This window comes from Pholcus phalangioides, unplaced genomic scaffold (assembly GCF_987345545.1).
Source record: "Pholcus phalangioides strain wild (caught in Gottingen) unplaced genomic scaffold, Ppha-v1.0 ptg000027l_1, whole genome shotgun sequence".
NCBI lineage: Eukaryota > Metazoa > Arthropoda > Arachnida > Araneae > Pholcidae > Pholcus > Pholcus phalangioides.
Window position 1 is genome coordinate 14,491,498 of NW_028301617.1, and position 27,966 is coordinate 14,519,463.

The window sequence follows — 27,966 nt, forward strand, 5'->3', positions numbered from 1 at the left end:
CTGAAACGGACCATAGTTGCTGCAAGCAATTTTTTGAACAAGTGTGTTGCTTATTAAAAAATATATAATTTTTAATGATATAAATTTTAAAGTTTTAAATAACTATAATTTTTAATGTTTTAAAAAATGTATTAATTTTTATATGTTAAGCATGTTTGGCTTCTGCGGACACTAGGTTGAGCCTCACAGATCGAAACCTCACTGTAAAAAATCGCTCCCCATGCCACCACATCACCCTGGAACCGCGCCTGATTGCTGTGGAGGGGGGTTGCTTCCAATCGGAATGGCTTCAAATACAAAAAAACCCGTGATATACAAGTGGGAGGGGGAAGTAACTATAAGGAGGCTTTCTGTGCTAAGGTTAGCCAATGGTCTTTAACGGTCACAAATCAACACTGTCAAAATTAATTATCAAGAGTTGAGATTGTGTGCATGGAAAGACAAGCCAATGCCTTAAGGAGGAGCTAAGTGGTCCAGAGGATGAAAATTTGGGACTGAGACTCTAAAACGAAATCTACAGAAATGCTCGAGTGTTTTTTCTGTGTTACTGGGTATGAATTATTTTCTTCAGCAGTGATCAAGAGTGATGTGTAAGCATTTGATTAGCATAATTTGAATGAAGCCATCTTAGTACTGTTGGAATTCAAACTATACAAAAGGTAAGGCATCCTTTTCTTTTGCCACTTGGAGGAAAATCAGATAAAATGAAATTTCACACAAGCTGCGTAAATTTAATTTCATGTGCAACAGGAAAAATATGAAGTTGTATAAGTTTTTGGAGCCTGGCCAAACTGCAATAAAATTTAGGACCTGGTGCCAGGACCCATCACCAGGAGTGTTAGGTACACAGGAACGAATGTCATATCAACCTTTAACACAAACATTTGCGTTTACTGCATGGATAGTTAATATTATAATAAAATAAAGGTATTAATAATTTAATATCATTACATAAAATTCGGGATTCGTGCGGGAAAACGTCGTGTTAATGTAATTAAAGGTGCGTCGCACAAATGAACTATTTTAACTTTAAAAAGAATAAGAAGTAATCGAGAGGCCGAAAAAAAGTTATATAAACAGAGAAAAGCGTATAAACGAGATTTCACTATAAATATGTAATTTCGGGAATTCCCATGAATACTCTGAAAATACGATTTCCTGTTCCCGAAGGCTTTTAAATGTCGGGAATTAGTAAACCCTAGTAAAGCTATTGATCAATATCAATTGATTTCCAATTATTTTTCTTTGTAAAGGGGACTTCGACAAACAATAAACACAAATCTATTAACATATGTTACTGTCCGAAGTGGCCGGTAATCTCTGGCCAAAATCCGATAACAAAAGACATGATTCGGGATCACTATCAATTTGTTGTATTTTTTTGGTGATAATTAAATCCACGATAATTACGGCAACCCATCAAACCATAGTCGCGATGCAATAGTCACCCCATGAAGGTTTTTAACAACTGACTGTTGCGAAGATATATTTTGGAAAGAGGGAAAATTCAACTGCATCTGCATGGAATCGAACCCACGTCCTTTCACTTTCCGAGTGAACGCCCTAGACTACAAAGGCACCGAATTTCAATCTTTCCTTGGAGCTCGTGTACACTGAAAGGGACCGTACATGGACGGCCGGACCAGACTCGGGCCAAGCTCACAACTGCTGACGCTGCCACCAGATGGCGACTTATGCGAGGATGACGTCACTCTCCGCTACCATACGAAGGTTTTTAACAACTGACTGTTGCGAAGATATATTTTGGCAGCGTCAGCAGTTGTGTGCTTGGCCCGAGTCTGGTGCGGCCGTCCATGCAGGGCCGTCTTAAGAGCATCATGGGCCCCCGGGGCCAAGTGATTTTTCTGAGGCCTTAGCAGGCAAATTCTCCAAAATTTCAACTAATTCTAATGTTTGTGAGGCCCTCTTCTCCTGAGACCCCCGTGCCGTGCCCGGGTGGGCCCATGCATTAAGATGGTCCATGTACGGTCCCTTTCAGTGTACACAAGCTCCGAGGAAAGATTGCGAGATTCGGTGGCTCTGAAGTCTAGGGTGTTCACCCGGAAAGTAAAAGGACGTGGGTTCGATTCCCCGCAGGGGCAGTTGAATTTTCTTTCCAAAATATATCTTCGCAACAGCCAGCTGCAAAAAACCTTCGAATGGTAGCGGAGAGTGACGTCATCCTTGCAAATAGTCACCTCACAAATAAAAAAAAATTAGCAGGAAAAACTAGATGTTCGTATAATTATTTTTATAGCTCATTCTTTCAAATGTCACTTGTTTTTCGCTAGTCACATTAAAAAATGCACTTTCATTTTGAGATAGATTTTGGAAGAGTTTGTATTAGATCCTTTTATTTCTATATTCTATCCTTTTAACGTCCTCTTTATCACTTTAAAGAGTTGCAGGTGTAAGTCCTTCCACTGAAAGATCGTGGTAAGACATACTATTATGTGTTAAGCCATTTGCACAACACTACAAATTTCATTTTAACTCCTTTCAGAATGATGAATCAACCTGTGCGTTTTCAAATTAGAACTGACTGAAAACTTTTTATAACAAAAATTACATTCATATGGTTTCTCTCCAGTGTGGACTCTTTTGTGTTCCCTGAATGTGCTACTTTGAGAAAATTTTTTACCACATATTTCACACTCATATGGTTTCTCTCCCGTGTGGATTCTCCTGTGAATGTTTAAACTGCTACTTCGAGAAAATTTTCTACGACAGATATCACACTCGTGTGACTTCTCTTGTGAGTGGACAACTTTGTGACTGTCTAAACCGCTTTTTTGAGAAAATGTTTTACCACAGATTTCACACACATGTGGCTTTTCTCCTGAGTGGATTCTCCTGTGAATGTTTAAACTGCTACTTCGAGAAAATTTTCTATCACAAACATCACACTCGTGTGGCTTCTCTTGCGAGTGGACAATTTTGTGACCGTTTAAACCACTTTTGTGAGAAAATGTTTTACCACAGATTTCACACTCATGTGGCTTCTCTCCTGCATGGATCCTTGTGTACATTTTCAAATTGCTGCATCTAAAAATGTTTCACTACAGATATCACACTCGTGTGACTTCTCCTCAGTGCAGACTTTCTTCTCGTCTGTAAAAATTGTTACTGTCAGGAAACTTTTTATCACACTGTTGTGGCCGCTCTTCACTATAGACTGTTTCTTGATTTTAAATTGCCTACTCGAAAAACATTTTACCACAGATTTCACACTTGTGGGGCATCTCCCTAGTGTGGACTCTTTTGTTGTCTGAGAATATTTTTTATCACAATTACCGTACTCATATGCTTCTCTCATGTGTGTGTATAAATTTCTCCAAAAACAATTCATTAAACAAAATTCACACTTATGTGGCACCTGTTTGGTGTGAATTCACTTATGCCTGTTTAAAGAGCCAATTTGATGAAACGTTCTTCTGCGGATGTCACACTAATTTGGCCTATTTTTGTATGTAAGTTTTTTTGTATACATATAAATTGCTAATTTTCGAAAATGTTTCACCACAGATTAGTCACATTAAAAAATGCACTTTCATTTTGAGATAGAGTTTGGAAGAGTTTGTATTAAATCCTTTCATTTCTTTATTCTATTCTTTTAACGTCCTCTTTATCACTTTAAAGAGTTGCAGGTGTAGGTTGTTCCACTAAAAAATTGTGGTAAGACATACTCTTATGTGTTAAGCCATTTGCACAACACTACAAATTTCATTTTAACTCCCTTCAGAATGATGAATCAACCTGTGCGTTTTCAAACTAGAACTGACTGAAAACTTTTCATAACAAAAATTACATTCATATGGTTTCTCTCCTGTGTGGATTCTTTTGTGCTCCCTGAATGCGTTACTTTGAGAAAAATTTTTACCACAGATTTCACACTCATATGGTTTCTCTCCTGTGTGGATTCTCCTGTGAATGTTTAAACTGCTACTTCGAGAAAATTTTCTACCACAAACATCACACTCGTATGGCTTCTCTCCTGAATGGACTATTTTGTGACTGTTTAAACCACTTTTATGAGAAAATGTTTTACCACAGATTTCACACTCGTGTGGCTTCTCTCCTGCATGGATGCTTTTGTGCATTTCCAAATTGCTGCAGCAAGAAAACGTTTCACTACAGATATCCCATGCATGTGACTTCTTCTCAGTGTAGACTTTCTCGTAGTCTGTAAAAATCGTTACTGTCAGAGAACTTTTTATCACACTGTTGTGGCCTCTCTCCACTATAGGCTGTTTCGTGATTTTAAATCGCCTACTCGAAAAACATTTTAATACAGATTTCACTTGTGGGGCATCTCTCTAGTGTGGACTCTTTTGCAACTGAGAATATTTTTTATCACAGTTACCATACTCATATGCTTCTCTCATGTGTGTATATAAATTTCTCCAAAAACAATTGAAGATTGAACGAAATTCGCGATTATGCAGCTTCTCTTTGGTGTTAATTCATTTGTGTCTGTTTAAAGAGTCAATTTGATGAAACGTTCTTCTGCGGATGTCACACTGATGTGGCTTATTTTTGTATGTGAATTTTTTTTGTATACATATAAATTGCTGATTTCCAAAAATGTTTCACCACAGATATCAAACTGATGTTTTTATAGTATGTAGGTTTCAGTCCATTATATTCATGGACACTAGTCTAAATCATTCCCTTTCATCAATGTTCTTCTGCAGCACTGACACCAATGTGAGTGTTCTTTCATTTCAAATCAATCAGAAACTACAGTTCTGATTGAAACAAAACTAAATTGAAACAAAACTGGCATTGCCTTACCAGTTTTGATGTTTTTCAAAAACATTTGTCTTCATATCCTCTGGAAATATTGGGCTGTTTTATCTGCCAGAGTATGATGGGAATGTTTGATTGCCTGCAAAAGAGAAAGTACCATCATTATTACAAAGTCTAATTCTATTTTAATCAAAGTTGGAAAGGTTTTAGGGAGTAAAAGCCCCAGTATTTACCTTACTGTCCAAATATCTGCCTTAAAAACCCACACATGAAAATAGAAGTAAAAATAATATCTATAACCACTTGAAAAGAAGTAAAATTGAAAACACTTAATTTGAACAGTTGTACATGGCTGATATTTATTTATTATACAGACTTTGAGCTCAAAACCATTAACATGACAGAAGCACTAACGAAAAGAGTAGAGACAAAAATCAAATAAACTTCAAACTGCCTGATTAAAAAACTGTCTGAATAAGAGATGCGACATGAGAATATTCTCCTGGATGTAAAAACTAGAGAATAGTGGAAAATATTCTTTTTTCTTTTGAATAATCAAATTTTTTTACTAATTTGATTTATATAATGAAATATAGTTCAGTTTCCATTGCTTTTCAAACATTTAGACCAATGTTTTTTGCATAATCATCTCATAATGACCAGTTTTGATTTGAGAATAATCTCTGTCATGGTATATAAAAAGGTTTCAAAAGTTTTTATTATAAAGATTTTTGAAACCTTTAAAGATAAACATTTATTTTAAAATTAGATAAAATCTCAGAAATAAGTTCAAAGCAAAAAATAGAACCAAAGTTGATTGACCAAGAGAGCTGTTCTTATGATCTTCATTCTAAGGATACAAAAAAACTGTCATTTTCTACAATAAACTCAATGAACACATATTCAAATTTTTTATCACTCATATTCCTTTGCAAATTGTTCAGTTAATCCATGTTGCTTTCATTTCCTTGCTTTAAAAGTTTAGTATTTGTGGGCTGGAACCTACTTTCCTCTTCTTTGAGGCTCTGAAAGTTCTTGCAGCAATTTTAGAATGCAACTTCTGTTAATTTAGAGTGCACATTCCTTTCCACTACATAACACCACCTATGTTTTCTGTAACATTCCTAAAACATTTGTCTTTCCAGAAAGTCTTATTTCTCTGGGTAGTTTTAAAAAAATTCTCTCTCATGGCATACCTTTTGCAGTTGCCAAATGGTGAATAAATTCTGATCCAGCTCATCTTTGCTTAACCTTTTATCTGCCGACGGTACATTGAAGTACCATGTAAGCTAATTTGTTACCGTATGAACATGCCAAAGAATCCAGGATTTTTCTCATCATTTGCCTTTATCTCTCGTTGATTTTTCTTTACTCAATTGCAAGCTATTGTGAATAATTAGTCTGAATAGCCGTTTTGTGAACAGTTCTGTATCCTCTGAGAATGATGGTATTTTCTGTACAGTTACTTTTGTTTGCAGGAAAATAACAAAATACAGCTCTCCTCTCTCAAAAATGTAAATATAATCAATTGATCATTATTTGCTATTATATATACCTATATTTCAATTATTCATAAACATAACACATATGCAGGGTGGTAACTATTGACCGCTCACAATAATTACACACGTGATTCCTTGTGAGAAACTAATATGGAAAAGAATTTTCCATCTTTGACAAATATTTAATGAATTATAAGGTTTTTAATTTTTGTGACTTGTCGTTTTTGTAATGGTCAGTTACGTGCCAAAAACCAAACGAAAGTAAATTTTTTTACTAGCAGTGGATTGACACTTCTTGAAAATAAATTGAAATATTCAATCTCATTAGAAACAAAGTTCGGCCTTCTTTCACAATTGGTGCTTTTCTCTCAATGCGATGTGATATTATAACCTTGATATTATGTCCAACTTAAGTAGAAATACGTATTAGCTTCATCTCGTATGTTGGCAAATTTATCACCACAATCACCACATTTGTAAAATGTTACCCAAATGAGATCTATTTGAAATTTTTTTTTAACCAAATCAACACTTTTTGCCAAAATGTGGTAATTTTTTCCGCTTCACTATCAAATCAAAATTTTTGAGGGAAAGTGCATACAGTGCATTGTGTTTACACATGATCATTTTTTTATGCTGTCATTTTAAAATCAGATTGACCGCAGCAAAAAATTGCTACCGCAGGGAGTCCCCCATCGAGCAGTTAGCGCACCAACCTCTCAATGAGTATAAAAAACAAGCCTGCCCTTCAGAATCGGCAATAAATTGTAGGTCCCGGTCTAATTAGCCCTTGAGTGCAGAAAATGACCGTGGTGCGACAAAAATGTCTAAATGATTAAAATCAGATTACATATTGATCAATAAAACAGGGCAATATCTTTTGATAAATATTAAAATTTCGTCGAAACAGTAACATATAAAAAGCTTCAACAAAGATTTCAAAAATGGTAACTTGATAAAGGTGACTTGCAGAAACAGTAAAATAATAGCAATGACTCAATAAGAAACATTTAATCAAATCATTAATTAAGAATTGACATATTCAAAATAATTAGTGGTTTTGGATTTTTCTTATTGGTTATTGATACATAGTCATAATTTCATACCGATTTCTGCATGTTGCAATGCAGATTTTTCATTTTCTTTTCACTGTAATTGATTTTTAATGCGCTGAAATATTCATAAACTTTTACTTTACCTTTTTACAAGAAAGATTTTTTTCCAGCCTTCATGATTCACACAGAACTTGGTCATTTTTTCAGGTGAAGTTTTATTATGGGGGGCGTATTTATAAGGGAAACAGTTGCCCTGGGCCCCTCTTGACAGAGACAGACTTCAGGATATCACAGCCCTAAGCACTATTAATTTTGCCGTGAAAGAATAAAAATGCGTAAGCAACATCATGCAAGTCAGAAACACATCATAATAAATGCATCCATAAATTGCACAAGAAACAATCTTGTCAATAGAATGTTTTTCATTTAGTTCATGCGCTGAACAACCCTCTGGTTGTACATCAAGTGAATTGGGAAACCTGCACTATATGTGCGATATTGATTCACCACCACTCATTTACTTTGTGGGGGGGGGGGGCGGCTCATGAATAAAAGCATTCTACAAGAAAAATGTTAATCTCCATGAAGTTAATTCAAGCTCAGACACAGGGTATAAGCTAGAAAAAATTCCTTTAGCAAAAATTGGGGGGGGGGGGGAAGCTTTCGAAAAATTCTACAATGCTAATGATTTATGGTTGGATTTCTTCTCGTTTCTTACCTCCTGTATGCATTTTTGTGAAAGTAGCTACTACTTCCTTCGCATTCTAAGACTTTCTTTCGAATTTTGCTAAAAATATGACTGTAGTTTAAACCCTGCTCAGACATCTTTCACGTTACGTCAACATGAATTTTTGCATTCATACTTGTAGCTCATTTGTTACGTGTTTATTTTTTAGTTTATTCATTAATGCTGAATTAAATTTGAGAGATTAAGTGAAAAAAATAGGAAGGTGATATGAAAATATGAATTCCTAATGATTGTTTTAATTAATAAGCAGTCAGTTAATTTAAATTTAAAAAAAATCATTTCTTCATGCCCTGCCACACTATATCTGGCAACATTATTAAGGCCACTGTTAGTAATTGATGACTGATAAATGTTTTAATAACTGCATAAAAATAATGCTCGTAAATATATATATTTTTAGATTTACGGGTCATTTCGTGTGATTTGCTTCTAAACAACAACTTAAGCTTGCACGATTGAGAGCGAAACGTCCAACAAAATTAGCTTGAATTTCACCATTCAGAATTTTTCCATTCAGCACACAGAAGCTCTAAGGAAAGATTGAGATTCATTGCCTCTGTGTGTGTAACATTACCATAAGGCCCTAGCGGAAATAGTCCTTATTCAAGTCATTTTTATAGATTTTATTTTGTCTTACCTTTATTTTATTTTAGGGGATCTATCTGCAAGATAAGATAGTATGCGGCCGATCAACCATCATAGTTACATTGACTGTTGCCAATTTCCATATATGTCAAGGTTAAGTAATAGTATTTTATTCCATATAAATATGCAAATGAGATAGGCCTATTGTTTGTTAAAAGGTTTATGATAATTTCAGTACTGTCGATCCTCAGTGTTAATTCATTCATATGATAGTGGATGAGGAAGAGTTTCACCATATATACCAGCAGCATGCTGATTATTGTCACATTTGATTGCATCTTAGTTGATTGTTGAGGAATATCCTCCGGCTTCATTCTGTGTGAAGGGTTGTTCTCCCTCCGTTGTCATGGGTTGATGATCCAGTTTCTTGCTGCAATGCCATTGGAGTAGCACTACTTCTCCTCCTGTTAGTCGTTAGTCGTCTCTCTAATCATTCAGTCGTCTTCATGCGGAAGCACAAGGGGATGCCCTCTCATTGAGGATGGAATATTGCTGACTGACTTCGGGATGTATCTGCGTCCTTTCTGGACTCATTAGTGCAGTTTTTTTTTACTGAACTTGTGCCATGAGGATGTGATCTGGATTCTTGGATTATTTTTCCACTACAGAAACTGTGAGAACTCTGATAATAAAGTTTTGAAGGGTACCCTGATGGACCGATTTGGTGAGAACGTTTCAATAACCTTCTGTGATATTTTTTTATGTTAATGCTTTAAAGAAAAATTTGTTTTTGTTACTTTGTTAATTCTAAAAACATTTTAACCTATTGTTAATAAATTTTTGTAAGTGGAAAAAAACTTCTCTCATTATAGTCCTATGTTTGAATCAATGTTGGGAAACATTAAAAATAATCCGGATATGCAAACGGAAGGTTGCATGTAGTCTAGTCCTGAGATTACGAGGAACCAGATTTGTGTTAACTGTTTTCTTATTACTTGCGTTGTCATCTTGGAACAAGTTATCTGCATTTTGGTTCGAGAAAGTGTTAGTCTGCTTCGACGTGAAATGTCACCAACCTTCCATGTCAAAATATAGAGATGACTGCTTGTTTGTTTCTGACATAAAACATTATCGTGTCTGGATGTGGAACTCTTTAGTTCAATGGCCCAATATGAACCTGACCATCATACGACACATTTTTGTTTTTTGTAACCTATTTCTGTGTAGCCCAGTCGGTTATAATTTTGAGGTGTCATTGTGAGTTGACATCCACTTTGAAAAAGTATTGTCACTGTGAGCAGAACACACAATATACATTCAGCTACTATACACAGCATAGCTAGTACACAGCATATATACATACAAAGACCACAAAAAGGCAATTTGCTCAAAGATGCAGCAGGAAGAAATCGGGTAAAAATGCCCATAACAAACTATTAGAGGGTAATATGTAAGTAAGGGCAGTGTGATGAGAACATAGCTAATTACTATTATGACTAGAAATAATTAACGTAAACAGTAGGTTAAACAGGTCTGCTGTGGAAAATGATGGCTTAATACTAATAGGAAAATCAGTCATTTTACCTGGTTGCGGGCCATGGTCACCCCTGATCGTAGGATGATATATTTTCAGTCAGTATAAAAATGTTGGTTCGTTTTTGTTGTCATTTTTTATTTTTTGACAATAAGAGTCATTCATCCCTTTTTGGTGATGGGTTAGAGGTTAATTTTCCATAAAAATGGTCAGCCCCAATTTGCATCTTTTTTTTAGCACCAAACAATTGCCACTTTGGTGGCAGTGCATAGCTACCAAAAATTACACTAAAAAAAAGAATTTATCACATGAGTAAATACAACGGGCAGAAAAATGAGATAATCAATCAAAATATGCCAGAAATGCAGAAAATTACAATAAAAATATATAATTAACAAAATTTGTTGGTTTCCAAAACCAGTAAATACCAATTCAGCTGTCAAGGTTATCAATTTTGTAATGGAAAAAAGTCCCCCCATTGGCGCTGACCATACATATGGAAAATTAACTGTGTCTGCAATTTTTTTCTTTTGCAGAAACACATCTGAAAGCATGACATCGTTTCACTCTTGGCGACTACTCTCGTCATGTTTCTAGGCATTTTTCTAGACAAAGAAAAAACAGCCAACACTTCACCGAAAGGGATTATATATGCTATATCTCTTTGAAATGCCCGGGCCCTAGCCCGAAATTTAAGTTTTTCTTTTGTTTCCACTAAAAACGAATTTTTATCATATGGCTTCCATATGTGATCATTTTTGTCACGCTACGACCATTTTCTGCACACAAGGGCTAATTAGACCAAGACTTATAATTTATTACCGATTCTGAATGGTAGGCTTGTTTTTATACTCACCGAGAGGTTGGTGCACTAACCCCTTGATGTGGGATTCCCTGCGGTAGCAATTTTTTCTGCTGTTTTGTCGTCGTTTCTGTTGTACCACAGGATTGCGTAAGGGAAGTTTTCTGACAAGAACGAACCGGGACACCTCTAAACATCCTTTGGTACTTTAGAGGGGCTACCGAGCTCGTGGCTTCCACAAATGAGAAACTGACACACTTTCTTCGTTTTAACACGAGGGTTCGTAACACCCTAAGACAGAGAAGGCTTTATTAAATAGCCTCGGCTTAGGAGGACAAGATTGTCAAGTGGGCAGTGTAATGACAGACCACTTTTGTGCCATGGTTTTTTAATATATCTATAGACCTAATTTAATTGAATATAATGATGCAAGCAGCATCTTTGCCCATTTTCTCCTACTAGGGCAGGACTGTTCTTGCAATTAGTCAGATCATCAGAACCAACTGTATGCCCTCAGGGGCAGGTCAGGTCTTGCTCATGCATTAACATGAGGGCTGCGAGAAAATGGTAATTACTCCAATTTGTCTGTACAGAAACTCACTTAAAAATCAATGCAAACGGAGGGTCCCGATTGCAGATGTGGAGGCAATGGTTTAAATTTTTTGCCATAAGCGTAAACTTGTATTTAGCCCATGGGGTCCCGAGTTCCAAATATTTGCTCCTCTCGATCTCAATAATCTCTACAGAAATATTGGGTTTTCTGGCCTCTCCCAATATTTCCGAAGACTTTTACGCCTTTTTCTTGCTTCAAAATAAATATTTTCATAATTTTTGCAAAATTAACATTTTATTATAAATATAAAAAACTGGATTTGAGATAAGAAAACAGATACAGTATAATTCAGATAACCAAGGGTGCTGTAAGTCACCAACGTCGGCGTAATAAAGGTGGGTTGCCATTTCTACTCTCTCTCTCCTAGAATCATCCATTATAGATGGCGCTGGAAGCACGAGTGATTCAAACTCATAACAGCGGTTTTTCCCTTTTGTTAGTAGCATCATTTCATTTCCAATGCATCGTTGTCTCGGATTATTCCTGATTACCAGATTGTATTTTTTAGTTTTCCGATACATTTCTTATTTTTATACTTTTTGTAATTACATTTTTGTAACTTCTCACCTATTTGGTCATGGCTTCAGTCCTCAGCTGTTAGTAATACTAGAAGTACCAAAAAATACCAGGACGTTATGTCAAATGACCTGGATTTTAACTTTTCAAACGGTACGCCAACAGGGGTGCAAGCGCCCCTCATCTATTTCGGAGCAGCAAATTTCATTTTTGGAGCAGAAATTTTGAAAATGGAGCAGAACTAAAAACGAACTATATCTGCAATATAAGGAGTAATTTTTCTGTGAAATGCCAAAAGTTTTGCCAAAAATGGTTGAAACAAATAATTCTAAATAAATTTCCTTCACAAAATAAAATCCATTTAAATTTTTTCTGAATTATCTTATCTGTCACTACTAAAACATGCATTACTGAAATGACGAATAAAAATTATGAGACTCTTTTCAAATTAAGCAACATGCATACTAAAAACCTAGGCAACAAGAATTTCTGCTGCTTGAACACCAAAATCTTATTCATCCTGATATAGCAAAAAAAGTGTGTGCAGAATATAATAAGGGCTTCCGTGAAAAAAAAATTAGCTTCTCACAAAATTTAAAGGAATTATTAAATTTAAAAAAAAATGCAAAAAAACGAGAAAAATATAAATACCTTATTTACTTAAACAATTTCTCAACCTAATAGCATGTTAATATATTACGAATATCACAAGTCGTTTTCAGAAGTTCAGCATCTCAATGACAATTTTTTTCAAATATTTCATGCCCTTGAACATAAGATTTTATATGTCTTATTCCATTAAAGCATTGGATGGACAGATTTTTCAATGTTCGAACAGACTTTTATTTATTTGTTAACAATGTTCTCTTTCACTGTCTGCATTACCATGTGCTAAAGATAAAAAGCCTTCACCAAAACTGGCAAAATTTTGAACTTTGGGCTGCTTTCAAGGTTATAAAGTTTGAACATGTCTGCCCAATATCTATCTATTCTCTGAACTGATTTCACTTCTTGTAATTATTTGCATTGTGGTGCAACCCATTCATCACACATAATTAATAGTTCTGTTGGTGATACAATGTTGAGCAACATCCCAGCAATACGTGAGGGAATGCAAACGTTTCATTCTCTCCAACAACATGTTTTGGAAAGGTAGGACATTAATATAAAAAAGGTATCTCACAGAAGTTATGTAAAATGAGCACATGCTCCTAGTACAAACTCCTTCCTTTGACTATTGTTAAGAGCATGCCCCTCCCCCACCAATGCAGTGGCGGACCGTGCGCCATATTGGGTGCCGCTCTAAGAGGGGTGCCAAATCGAATTGAAAGGGTGAAAAAAAAGCTTTGTTTACCAAAAAAAAAAAAAAACGCAGTCAGTAGTGCCAAAAACAGATTCCGCATGGGTAGAAATTGTTTTCCTCGAGCCACCCCTGTGTTCACCAAATCCGGATTTTTGCAATGTGAAATTGCCACGATCGGCAACTGCCAACGATAATCACAGGTCCGCATAGTGGCTAGATGACAAAACTATGAATATTTTAGCTGGAATTTTAACAGATCCCATTTTTTTCCAATGATCTTCGAAAAATGTCAGTAATTTAAATGAGTAAACCAATCCCCCTTTCCGATGTATGCCGTCTTTGAAGGCAGGTTGGCAGCCGCGAAATTACCGTTATTTTTAGTATATAAGCCGCAAGAGAAAAAACTCTCAGAAATCGGAAAATTCTGCATATTCATTCAGAGACTTTAATAGCCTGCCGGTTAACCAATAACAGTACAGGACTTTATACTTCAAGGCAGTAGAACTACTTTTCAAGGTCACGACATAACGCGATTGTGGTAGATGGTGGGAAGTGAAAACAAAAAATTAAAGTTTCTCCCTCCGTATTTTTTTCTGCGTCTTGGAAGGAATGCGTCCCGTGAACAAAATTTTCATGCTTCTTTTTCCTAAATTCCCGGTATTTGACGCACTACAGTGCATTCGCGGTACCTCCGCGAACCAGAAACAAGAATTGGCGCAAATGCGCAGGGATTAGGCGCCTTGGCGCACCATGTAGCAAGAGAACTGTTTCGGCGCAGCTCTTGCACCCCTGCGCCAACCTTAGGTAATGAGGGAGTAGGGAACCTCGTTTTCAGACTTACCTGTGCCGAAATAGGCTCCTTTTTTGCAATTTATGCTGGGCTCCTGAAGTCACAAATGCTTTACCCAAAATGTGGCAGCAACTTGAGGCAGGATGTAAAAATATCCCTTTCAGGTGGTTTTGTAGGTGTGGAGCCCAGAAATCAACTCGGCATGGGTTGTGGTTTGGGTGCAGCAAGTTGAATCTCGATGAGATTCTGCTGCTAACTTACTTGATAGTGCTAAGTGAAAGAACCACTAGGATAGCTCAGAATTTTTTCCCCCCAACACACCTTAGCTGACAATAATTCATCATTGAAACTATACTTGACCACATCGAACTGAAGCCAGAGAAAATAGGTGGGTCAGGTAAGGTTGTCGAGATCGACGAATCAAAATTTAAAGAGAAAAATATAATAATAGAGGTCGTAGGGTGGAGGGTCAATGGGTTTTCGTTCCCACACAAACATCAAGAGCTTTTGGCCACACGTCACTGCCAGAAAATAATCGGCAGGAGGACTTGTTCAATAAGGATTGCTTAGGGGAAAAAATAGGTTAAAGCCTTTTTCTGTTTGGCGAAGCCAGCGCCATCTAGTATCACTCAGCGAAAACTGAAAGATGTTTTCTGTGCTGGCGATTGTTTTTTTCGGTGACTTTCGTCCGGGTCGTCGGAAAGTGTTTGGCGGTTTTTCGCGACTTTTTTTCGGTGCCAATCTCTGGATTATACAGCATCTGTTCCGAGATAAGCACATTAGGACAGACACGACAAGATCCTCCTCCTTTAATAATAAATGATTGGTTCCCTGAACACGACCTCACATGCATCTACTGACCTGTAATTGAATGTGAACTTCACCACGAATGAATCCGTCCACCAAGGAATTAGTGAATCCAATCAAGATAGAAAAGGAATCCTAATCATATCTCCCCCCTTGATGGCCCGATTATGACCATTAAACGATCAAAAGCAGCGAGAGCACGATCACGGCAACAGTAGCCGTCGGAAATACACGGAGAAACTGTCGACCTTAACCACGAAATCAACAAAGAACGATGTTCGTAGTGGTTGTTGGTTTTTAATTTTTTTTCCTTTATTATTTTTTCTCTGTGACGTCATCGTCTTGTTTTTACATTTTTATCTCAAACACCTTTCTTCCGAAACATTTATAATGTAATGAAACATGTATTTTGATTTTGAATTTGTTTCTGGATTTTGAAACCGTTCTCCTTCCCACAATTTCTTTTTTTCGAATTCCAATGCACGAGCGCCATCTTTCGAAAAACTCAATTGTTGTCAGTCATGATTCGTAACTGGAAATCCTGATAAGAGTTTTATCGTAACACTCTCTGAAAATAATATTTATTCTAAAAAATGATTTTAAAGAAAGTTTAATTCGGGGATGAAAATAAAAAAATTGGAAAGTGAGCACTGTTTATTGGAAGCCGATGACGTCACGTAAAAGAAAAATGATTCCGAAAAAATCGTGACACAACAACAACAACTAAGAACTTTGTTTTTGTTGGGAGTTGATTTTGGTTACAGTCGACTGTGTTTACCCGAAGGGTATTGTTGGGATCGTGCTGATTTTGATCGTTGAAGGATCATTAAATGACGACCATAATTGTTCATCATGGGATATAATTAGGTTCCCTTCTTACGTGGATTCTCTGATTCCTTGGACACATTCGTTCGTGGCCAAGTTCGAGTTCAATTACAGGTCAGTAGGTGTTTGTAGGTTCGTCTTTTTAACACATTATTTGAAGGGCAGGGCCGGTCCTAGAAATTTTGTTGCCACCCTTAAGATACGATTACGTGAAAAGAGTTTTCTTTCTTAATATCCATTAGTCTAATATGTGTGGGCAATGACCCTTTCGAGGAGGGTCGTGTTCAGTTTATGGGGGTTCTCGAGAGAGTTTCCTCAATATGAAATTCCTGATGAGAGATTTAATCTTATATTCCGGGACGTGAATAAAAATATATCAATACAATCACTTAGTTTTTTAATTGAACTACTGTATTTAGCACATACTGTGTTCCCCCAAAAATAAGGGTCGTTGTTAAATCCATTTTTGATCCAAAAGTTGCATTAGAGCTTTTGATTATATGGCTGTGGCTAGTTAATTAATTTTGGCTTGAATTTCCCACGACTCCATTCACCGAGAGAATCATTGGCGTTAATCTCTAATGTCCGGCAACAGGCCTAAAAATCAAGCATTTCTTGTCCACAGGGCCTGCTTGTAGTGAATTGGTGATACAGGTGTCACTGGTTGGATCCCTGAGCAGGCCTCATGCGTTAATACGTGCCTGTTTTGATATGTCTGCAATAATAAATCTCAAAATAAGCAATCATTCTTGATTGCCTTTGTGTGGTCACGGGGACATAGTTAGGATTCAGGTTCGAACACTACCAGCCACTCAGTGCTGGTTGGCTGAAGTTGTTTTTCTTACAGTTTTTAACTTCAAGGGGCGAATGAGAGCTGGTTGAGAATTCCCTCGCAGAGAGCAGGCAGACCTACAACAGGATACTTACATTACATGTAAATTCAAGCATTTACCATCTTCACATCAAAATATGAAAGACAGATAGCAGCACCAACAGGAACACAAAACAAGCACTGCTCAGGCAAGATAAACTCCTAAATGGCCACACATACACTCAGAAAGCACATTCACACACGTATTGATTCGTATGACATGATGCCACTCTCCACTTGTTTATACAAGATGTACAGAAAACTGGATGTTGTGTGAAGATGCTTATTTTTTGAGATATTGACAATTTACAGAAGGAAAAACTCAACTCCTGGTAGAGGCAGAAATAAGTTTTTTCTTTCTGTAAAAAATCAACATCTCGAGAAATAAGCATCTTCACACAACATCCAGTTTTTTGTATATCTTGTATGTACTGATTTGTTTGATATTTGTCAGAAGAATGGGTGTGAGGCATGGACAGAGATTTGGGGAGGCCAGCATCAATAACGGAGTTGATTGATCTGATGTGTATACCCAGCCCCCCAGCTTATCTTCACCTATGGTGTGAGGCGCATGTACGATTAAATAGTTGTCATTGTTCTTGTGTGAATCCTTACTCTGGAAGAAGCGTTTACCTCTCATTTGATGCACTCTTTTGAGGGCAGTGATGGCTGGGGTTGCGCTATTTCAGAGTCATGCAATTTTCAATGGGAAATGGTCATTTCTCTCTGAAATCAAAGCGTAATCACAAGATTATTGTCAAGATCATTATGCAATAGTTGAACGAGGAACTGTTTATTTGATCCAAAATATCATTTGTAATGAAACTAAATTGATTTTCAATAAGTATATGAAGATGAAAACTTTTAAATGGAATCGCAGCTGTATTTTGAACCAATCATTCTCGCCAGGGGAAAGGATGTAAAAAATTCGTACAGATTTAACTATTTTATCACTTCAGGAGAATCACTATTTACTGATCATACGTAAATCATTTTTTTTTTTTGTTATTTATATTTTTCATTTTTTTCTCTCCATATGTGTTTTGCACAAATATTGTTTATGATTCATCAGAAACCGTGGCCAAAAGCTGATTTTTCATGTGAGCTGATGAGTTATAAACCATCAAAGAGTACTGAATCCGTCGATACTTCAGATTTTTTGTCTGCTGCATTTGAAGTCCTTAAGTAATTAAATTTTTATTTTGCTACCAACATTTTGGTTTAAATATTAAAAAGAGGAATGTCTTGTGGGGGGGCGTGGTAGCCCAGGTCGATAAGATACTTGCCTTAAGTACTAAAGGATGTTTAGAGGTGTCGTGAGTTCGATACCCAGTTTGTGTGTCCTTGTCAGAAAACTTTCCTGACACAGGGCTACACCATAAATGGCAACATGACCACAGAAAAAGATTGCTATCACGGGGAGTCTCTCATATAGGGGTTAGCGCACCAACCTCTTGATGAGTATAAAAAATATGCTCCCTGTTCAGAATCGGCAATAAATCGTAGGTCCCAGTCTAATTAGCCCTCGTGTGCAAAAAATGACCATGGTGCGATAAAAAATGATCAAGGAATGCCTTTGAGTGAAGGAAAAAGTCGGTTATTTCAATAACATACAAGCAAATAGTGCAGAGAAATATGGTCACGCGCTAGTTGTAAAAATTATTTTTTTTATGGGAGGACACCACTACAGATACTACTGGGTAACGTTTTTTCAAAAAAACTGTCATGGAGAGACATTATAAAAAGGGAGAAAACTTTAAATGGGAAATCTTAATGACAATTACTTCTGTTGAGATTATGACGAACAATCCCCTTAAAATAATGGAATCAGCATATTTCTTACACAAATGTTGAAAAAATAAGTTTAAAATGTTTTTGACTTTTTTTCAGTTGTTTTGATGGTTTTTCATAATTGTTTCGAAATAGCATATGGAAAAGTTTGTTTATTTTTTACATACGTTTAGCTACACTCATGTCCATAAATTGAGGATAATGCCAGCTCTGGCAAATAAAGGTTCAGAAACAAAACAAACGTTACTTATTCATAAAGCCCATTTATTAAACAAAAGATAAAGAACAAAAACGATGGTGTATGTATGATACCATTCATAAAAACTACGATTTTTGCTCCCTGGAGCAATTGTAAAAAATATCTCCTGCACAAAAACTTACGATTACGTGGTTGGTATGATGGTTAATACATTGTATGTCTCCCATGCGATGAAATACAGTCCGTACAACGCCTAGGCATGCTGAGTATCAAATTATCGATCTGATCGTGGGGAAGATCACTCCACTCAGCAAGTAATGCTCTCCGAAGTTCCAGTACACATGTAGGAGGTGGTTGACGGGCTGCAACTCGTCGGCCAACCATGTCCCACACATGCTCTATTGGATTCAAGTCAGGTGAGAATGCTGGCCATTCCATACGGGTTATATCCTCAGATTCAAGGCATTCGTTTACGATGTTTGCTCGGTGAGAACAGGCGTTGTCACCCATAAACACAAATTCTGCGCCCATGGCACCCCTAAACAAACGTACATGTTGTTCCAGAATGATGTCCCGAAAAATTTTGGCTTTCATGGTTCCGGTTTGAACATGTAGATCTGTTCTGGAACCCAGTATAATTCCACCCCAAACAAGCAATGCTGCACCACCGTAACGGTGTCGTTCAATGATGTTGTCTTGGTGGTAACGGGTACCTGGCATTCTCCATATGAAAGTCCGACGTGAACCAGACTGCAAGCTAAACCTGGACTCGTCAGAAAACATCACACAAGCCCACTGTGATGATGTCCACATTGCATGTTCTCTACTCCAGGCTAATTGCTGCCGACAGTGAGTTGCTGTGAGCGGAACACATCTGACAGGCCTGCGAGCATATAGACCAATATCTCCCAAACGTTTGTACACGGTTTGCTTTGAAACTGTGGTACCCGTGGCTGCAGATAGCTGACGAGACAGGTCGGATGCTGTGCTCCGTCTGCTTCTTTTGGCAGTTACTGCCAAATACCGGTCTTCATTCGGCATTGTAACTCGGGGGTGACATGTACTGTAACGTCTACTGACATTTCCATTATCTTGGAATCGTTGCCAAAGCCTAGAGATGACACTTTGGGCAATTCCAAGTTCCTTGGGTCCATCTGAGTATGCCCACATTCCAGGCGGCCGATAATTCTACCACGTAAAAAATCATCCACATGCGTCCTCTGTGTCATAACTATTCGCTTATGGCACTGAGCGCCTTACAGAACTCTTGTGAACAATTTTACTTCTTTGCCACCATTCCTTATATACCCCCCCCCCCTTACACTCTCGTCATTGTGGCATGCTATCGGCATCATCTGGTGGCTTCCTGAAATTTGCATATCATTCTTGCAGATGTGTGTGATAATTCTACAGGTGAAATTTTTACTTCAGATTTCGATTTCCGTGTGATTCTGAATTATCCTTAATTTATGAACATGAGTGTACTTGAAATCAAAACCTATTATTTCTGAGAGACAATCGATTGGGAATTTATAATTTAACATCTTAGTTTGAAGTGTTAAAATTAGCCTAATTTATCATTTTTAGCCTAAATTATTATTATTTTTCATTAAAAATTCAAATGATTGACGAAAACTTTTGTTATATTTTAAAGTATATCTTCGTGTAAAATCACTTCATGCTGATAATGGGGGGAAAATTATGGTAATGAGTTAACAGAGTGGATATTCGACCATTAAAAATCTGTTACTTAAGATATAACATGGATTTTAAGTAGTTTTTCAAAAATCACATCCAAAAAAGGTGATCAATCATTAAAAGTGGACTTTCAATGAGCTTAAAAGTGTTATCAGATTTAATCTGGTATAAATATATAGCTCCTAAACGGGCGTACCAGAGTAAACATTTTAAGATGGGGGAAATTTTGGGATCTGAACCAAAAAAAAAGTTTCCGAAATTTTATTATCAGTTTTGTTTAGCTATGACACATGTATAATACATGATTCCGAGTTGTTTGAAAAAAAAAGTTTTAGATTTGCACCAAGTTTTTTATTTAACATTTCTTTGAAGCTAGGAACAGTCAGGTTTTGACGTTTTGCGACAAACAATGATTTTTTTTAATTATTAGACGCCATCAGAAACAAATTAAGAAATGTCATATGACAGATAATTAAATGAAAAACTAGGAGAAAAATTAAAATTAACACCAGAGTGCTCTGAAATTTTGTGATATAAAATTTGTCTCAGAAACGATTTATACACTTTTTTTTTGGGAATGACGGATATGATGTGTCTCTAATATGCATACTTTCCAATATTTATTACAAATGCATCCAATGAAATGGTGAATGAAATTTCGCTTTTTTACTCCATCTAAAATTAAAACATCAGTAAAATCTCATTTGAATGAGCAATCAAAATTTGTTCCACTTGTAGCGATACTATTGGTTAAACTTAACTATTTACATCGCAGTCGAGTACAAACACATCCAAACATTCAGAAGTCTCGACTCTTTCTGTTGGTATTATATATATATATAAGTGTACACTCGCAGCATTCACAGCGGCAATCATGGATGACTAACACCATCTGCTGAATTACTGGTTGCTATACAATAGTATTGCTACACACGAAATAAAACATTCTGATCACCTTTATATTTCTGAGTTAATATGGTAGAGACCGTTTACTGGAATAACAGATAATGTATCATTTAGCTATTGTCACCTTTGCAAAGTATGTACTGGACTTATCACATAATACATAGTTAATAGTTTCATTTGTTGCGCATTTGAAGTTATGGTTGAAACTAGATTCATTTTTTCCGCATAAGTTATTGGCCTGCACACTAAATATAAATAGGTCACAGAAAGTGTGTATTTTACATAGACTAAAGATATAATAGACCGCGCACACTATTCATAAAACTTGTCGAACGTGAAGAAAAGATGAGCAGTATTGTCGGGGAAAGAACAGGTTCTGCACTATTGCATTTGGCTCGTTTTCGCAGAACATAGTGATTTCGTGTTAATGCTAGGATGTTGTTCTAACGAAATTTGACTCGATCGAGTTGATGAAAACTTTCCTTCATTTCTTCAATGAATTTCATTCATTCTTTTGTAAAATACTTAGGGAAATGAGGGATTCCAAAAAATAAATCAATTCTATAATATAAACAAATATTGAAAAACAAAATTTTTTTATTTTCCAAAAAGGATAATTCCTAATAATTTAAGACTTTTGAGTTTTTAATTCCTATTATATATATATAACCTATCTCTTATATATACAGCCTATTTCATTTATATTTTTAAATATTCTCTTCTCATTCACTTTGTCACTTTTAATTTCGAAAATTTATTTTAACTAGGGGTTATTAAAACATAAAAATTATCTTCCAAGAACATTAAAATTACTCTAATCATACATTTATTTTGAGTATATAATTATAACGCATCATGTTATGTTATGTAATGTAACACATTCACACTCATACCATATTCAGCCATGAAATATTTAAACAATAAGTAAAAGCCATTCTTGAAAAACCTTTTATAATCTTATCAAACAAAAATGTGAACACTTACATAATATTTCAGGAATAAAATGAATTTTTCAAGAAAATTGCAAAACCTCATCATTAGTACTTTTCTAAATTATAAGAAATGAAATTTCGTGTAGCGTATATATGTAATAATTTAGAGTACGTAAATGTATGTTACATGTGACATATGTGTAACCTCTTCGCTCCAGAAGTATACATATGTGAATCTTCATTTTTTTTAGGCATTAAGTAGTTTTTAGAATGATTCTTTCTTCAAGTTAACATCTGAGGTACACATAGTGACTTCAGATCTTAACTCAGATGGTCCTAATAAAGATATTGACTGAAAATTAATAAATCAATTAATTAATTGAACCGAAATACAAAGTATAATTTATTTAAGTATTAATTAATTAATTAATTAATTTATTTTTGTTGTTTGAGGGCAATTTCACATACAACAAAAACAAATTAATCAATAAAAAAATTTATTTTCTGTAATAGTTTTATCTCAGGTGTGAAGAGGGGTAAAATACTACTATTTTTAGAGGTTGTTATGTATTTTTATGCAAAACTGCCATTGTCTAGAGGGTGCGTTTTCATTACATTCTATTTAAATAAAATATTTGCCATAAATTCCTCATTCTGAAAAGCATATTTTCTTCAAGTTGAGCGAAACTCGAATAAACTCACTAGCTCGCCAAATCTTGCGGAGATGTATATTTCAGTTAAAAGTTAATAAAACTCATTACTTCAATCATTTATTGCCAAAAATTATATTAAAACATTTAATAATGGCTCATGACATTTGAATTTTACCAAAACTTGGAACTTTAATTGAGTTAAATCCAAAATGGAATCGTTAAAAACTGAGACTATGTCAGAAATCCATTGAATCGTCAATTTAATTTTCCAATTTTTCATTTATAAGAAGGGGAATAAGCAAAAAAGTATTCCCTTGTGAAAGGATACTGGTCCCCCTTTCCTAAACCGTTCAGAACATCCGAAAGCTGCGCAAGTGTTGGCCATTCTAATCAAAAATAAGACAGCGCGTGTAGATCATCATACCAATAGCCATAAGGAAAGCATTGAAAGCGAGATTCCCTGACCAGCCTTTTGACCGGAGTCACGTGACTCCGGATCTTTGCTTCACATTGTAACCCCTCGCTCGCGCTCTATATTATTCTTACTCTGTGGTATTTTACCCCGTTGATAAACATTTCTATCTGTAGTTGGTTCACAATGTTGTAATTCAGCCCTTGTAACTGCTCTGATCCATGTACAGGTCAGCCTTAAATCATCCTTTGGGCAATACTTGGAACGAATAAAATAACTTTCTATAGAAACCGATGGGAAAATCATATTTCTGCTTACTGACGTGAATCTGGAACTGATTATTTAAATTATCCGAGGTATCACTGTTCCCCTCCCCCCCAACCTGCTTCTGCATTATTCTCAATATGGAAACTTTGTGAAAAATTACTGACCAAAATAATTTTGTCAAATAGTAGCTAATGGAATATAGAACTCTTCAACTAGGCTATATGTAAGTAATTAAATACATAAATGATCTTTGAAAAATAATACTAGGTGTGATAAAATGAAACTTCACTTCCCCAAAGTTTTACATAATTTTGAGTTGACATGTTTTTCTCTTCCCTCAGAGTTTCAAGATCCCTCAAAAAATTGATAATTTGTGGTATCCCAGGAAATTACAAGACATTCCATATTTGGGCAGCTAACAAAAATATGGCAGACAAATGCAAATTCTTTTTGCATAATATATTGCTGTGATTTACTCATGATTCTGTGCTTTAATTTTTCCTCTGTGTATCCCATCTACATATTCACTGTGGGATAAAACCATATAAATATGAGGTTCGAAAACAAGTATTTACACAAAAAAGCCATCTAGAAACCCATAAAAGCATTCACAATAGGTTGAAACCCTATGAATTGGATTTTTGTCAACATCGTTATCATGAGGACACGTTCTAAAAACCATAAAAAAGTTCACACTAGAATGAAACTCTGAATATGGTGTTTGCAAAAGGTTTTTCTCTCACAAAATGACATTGAATTAACATGTAAGACTTTATACCGAAGTGAAACCATATGAACGTGTTATTTGCAACTGAGCCATATATAGATTATTCTTCTCTATCAAACTGTTCATCTAACACGAATGTGAAGTTTATAAACGGAAGTACATCCATAAACTAGGCAAGAAATAATCTTGCCAATAGAATTTGTTTTATTTAGTTGATGCTGAATGACCCTTTAGTTGTACATCCAGGGACTTGAGAAACCTGCACCATATGTGTGATACTGATTTGCCTAAATGCATTCATGATTGGGGGGGGGGGGGAGGGAATAAAAGCACTTTTCTCTACAAGAAAAATGTTAATCCATGAAGTTAATTTGGGCTTAACAATTTTTATTGTTACATAAACACAGATTATTGGTGTTCATATCTCTTGCGTGTAGTTTGTAGTTTATTCATTAATGAGGAATTAAATTTGAGAGATAAGGTGATAAGATTTGAGATAAGATATAAAAATAGGTGATATGGGATTGTGCATTCTTTATTATTAGCAAGATTTGTTTTAATTAATGAGCAATCAGTTAATTTCAATCAAAAAATCTGATTTTCTAATGTATTTTTTTTTAAAAAATCATGATTTTTTTTATACCCAAGCACTCATTTGCTAGAAAACTTCCAATTTCTGACTGCAGTAATCAGACAACTGTCAGAAGCTGCAAACACTTTCCACAGATTACATTGCTCACTCTCACGGATCACTGTTTTTATTTTCTCTCTACAGGTGTTCAAGACTCACATTGATTCCATACAGTAGCTGAAAGTGAAGTTTGTTTCGAGATCGTTGATTATTGCTGTATTTGAAGCTGCTGATATGAATTCTCTATTGCTATTAATATCATGATTCAGTAAAGTAGAATTGGAAGACTCAAACTCATTATAGAGAGGAAACCCTATGCAATGTTTGTAAACAGATGTCTTCACAACTGGATGAACTGAAAATGTATGAAAATATTCACTCTGGGGTGAAAGCCTATGAATGTGGTATTTGCAAAAAAGTATTTTCACAAAAATGCAATCTAACGGCCCATGAAAAAATTCACTCTGGAGACAAGCCTCACGAATGTGGTGTTTGCAAAAAAGTATTTTCCCGAATGGGAAATTTAAAAGTTCACAAAAACATTCACACAGGGGAGAAACAACATCAATGTAATTTTTGCGGTAAAAAGTTTTTTGTAAGTAGCAAGTTAAAGAAGCACATAAGAGTTCATACCGGAGAGAAGCCATATGAGTGTGATTTGTGTAAGAAAAGTTTTACTGATATCAGCAACTTGAACATTCACAAAAGAGTTCACACTGGAGAGAAGCCACATGAGTGCGATGTTTGTGGTAAAACATTTACTCAAATCAGTCATTTAAATGCTCATAAAAGAATTCACACTGGAGAAAAACCATATGAGTGTGATGCTTGTGGTAAAAAGTTTTCTCTAGTTGGCGATTTAAATATTCACAAAAGAGTTCACACTGATGAGAGGCCATATGAATGCGACGTTTGTGGTAAAATGTTTTCTCGAAATACAAATTTAAATGTTCACAAAAGAGTTCACACTGGTGAGAAGCCACATGAATGTGATGTTTGCGGTAAAAAGTTTTCTCGAAACACAGATTTAAATACTCACAAAAGAGTTCATACTGGAGAGAAGCCACATGAATGTGATGTTTGTGGTAGACTATTTTCTCAAATCGGCAATTTGAATGTTCACAAAAGAGCTCATACTGGAGAGAAGCCAAATTAGTGAAATGTTTGTGGTGATATGTTTTCTAAAATAAGGAGATTATACCAGTGTTGGGAAGTTTCTACCGAAATGGAGAAAACTGGGGCAAAAAACTGGCCAGAAGAAATAGGTCTCCTCCAAGCTAAATAAAAGAAATTGATTTATAAACCATTTTGCTTCATTTTGTAGTCTTGCAATCATAATTTACTGGCGTTACTAGAGGAGTTCATCAATTATAATGTCAATCTAGTATACATTATAAAAGTTTTTATTAACTGTACATTAAAATAACTTTTATCCATGTACAGACGTTAAATTACTTTCATTGACAAATGACACAGTTCTAGAATTAATTCACTTTTCTCGGTTCAATTCAATGCAACAAAACAAAACTTTTTTTTTTTTTGTGGCAGTCATTAAGTTGTTCCAAAGTTGAATGGCAAAATACCAAAAAGAGAAAGTTCTTTTTAAAATACTTGCCGGATGATTTGGAGGCATTTTACCACAATCGCAGCTTTTTGAGAATTTTGGATGTCTGACGAATTTTGTCCCACCATATTACTGGACTTAACATACTTTAACCCTTTCTAAAAACCCAGTGATAATCACTAACATTTCTGGTTTTCACGACCCGTTCCTCATGGGGAATAATTTCGATTAGCATTGCATAATGTAGCCTAGTTGTATTCTTTGGTGATAGATTGCAGGGGTTTACTATTCTATCGGGATCAATTTTATGTGCTCAACTTCATTCTTTTTGTTGATATGCACATTCCGATTTCTATCTGAAATAACGCATGGAAAACTTTCAAATATTGTAACAGGTAAATATTGCATGTTTGAATGATACCACTATTAGTTTTTAATTCTCGAATGATCAGAGAATGAATTATACACATAAATTAAATTCTTGAATTTGAAATTGAGCTGAAAGTATTTCGCTATGAAATGCCAAATTATAGCTAGACTTTCGATAAATTTGCCAAATTTTCATAGTGGATGAAGCTAACATGTAAGCTACACATAATAACAAGGTTATAGTATCAAGCTACAAAGAACAAAAAAAAAAGGGCCAGTCGCGAAAGAAGAAGGCCGAACTAAGCTTCTAACGGAATGAAATATTTCAGTTAATTTTCAAGGAGTTGCAACCCGTTGCTGGCGGAAAAATGTACTTTCGTTCGGTGTTTGGTTCGTAACTGACCGTTAGAAAAATGACACGTCACTAAAAATCAAAGTGTTATAACTTAATATTCGTCCGATCCAAAAAACGAAAAACACTTTTCTTACGACTCACGTAAGCATTATTTTCAGTGTTTTGCAGACCAACAAGCATCTTTCTATATAAGACCGAAGATTTTGCTTTGTCATGTTCTAGAACAGTGGACTTGAACCTTTTCGCAACTGCTGAAGGGTGAAAATATTCGAAAATTTTCGCGGCACGGCCCAAATACGATAATCAATTTGCGGACCGAGATGAAAAATAAATAAATATGAGAAATAATTCGCAGATAGACGAAAAGTAAATTCGAAAAATGATTCGAAGAAGTTCCGCCAAGTCAGAAATATAAACCTACATAAAGATGGCATAGCATTTAACCGCTTCACGTTCAAGCTGTTGGCGATAAATTTGAATGATCTGAATTAGACGTACAGACGATAAATTTGTTTGCCTCGTTCCACGTTTAAAAAGGGAAGAAGGGGAAAGAAGAAAAATAGAAATAATTGTGGGGGAAAGAACAATATACCGCGTATATACTCGTGTATAAGCCGACCTCCCCCCCCCCCCCGGTCAGGACCACTAAAACCGGAATAAATTGAAAACCCGTGTATAAGACGACCCCAAAAAATCCGTGCATTTTAGAGAAAAAAATTTCTTATATTTTCATGCAAAATGAATAGCTTACGGAAATTTACA

The 27,966-nt window shown here is 35.6% G+C and overlaps 1 long non-coding RNA gene across 1 annotated transcript; it reads left to right on the forward strand.

The window, feature by feature from the left end:
- The first annotated feature begins 15,754 nt into the window (after positions 1 to 15,754).
- Positions 15,755 to 26,354, forward strand: LOC149068530 (uncharacterized). Its single transcript, XR_016195202.1, has 2 exons — positions 15,755 to 15,943; positions 25,061 to 26,354. It is a non-coding gene; the product is annotated as an uncharacterized LOC149068530 (long non-coding RNA).
- Positions 26,355 to 27,966: the final 1,612 nt, after the last annotated feature.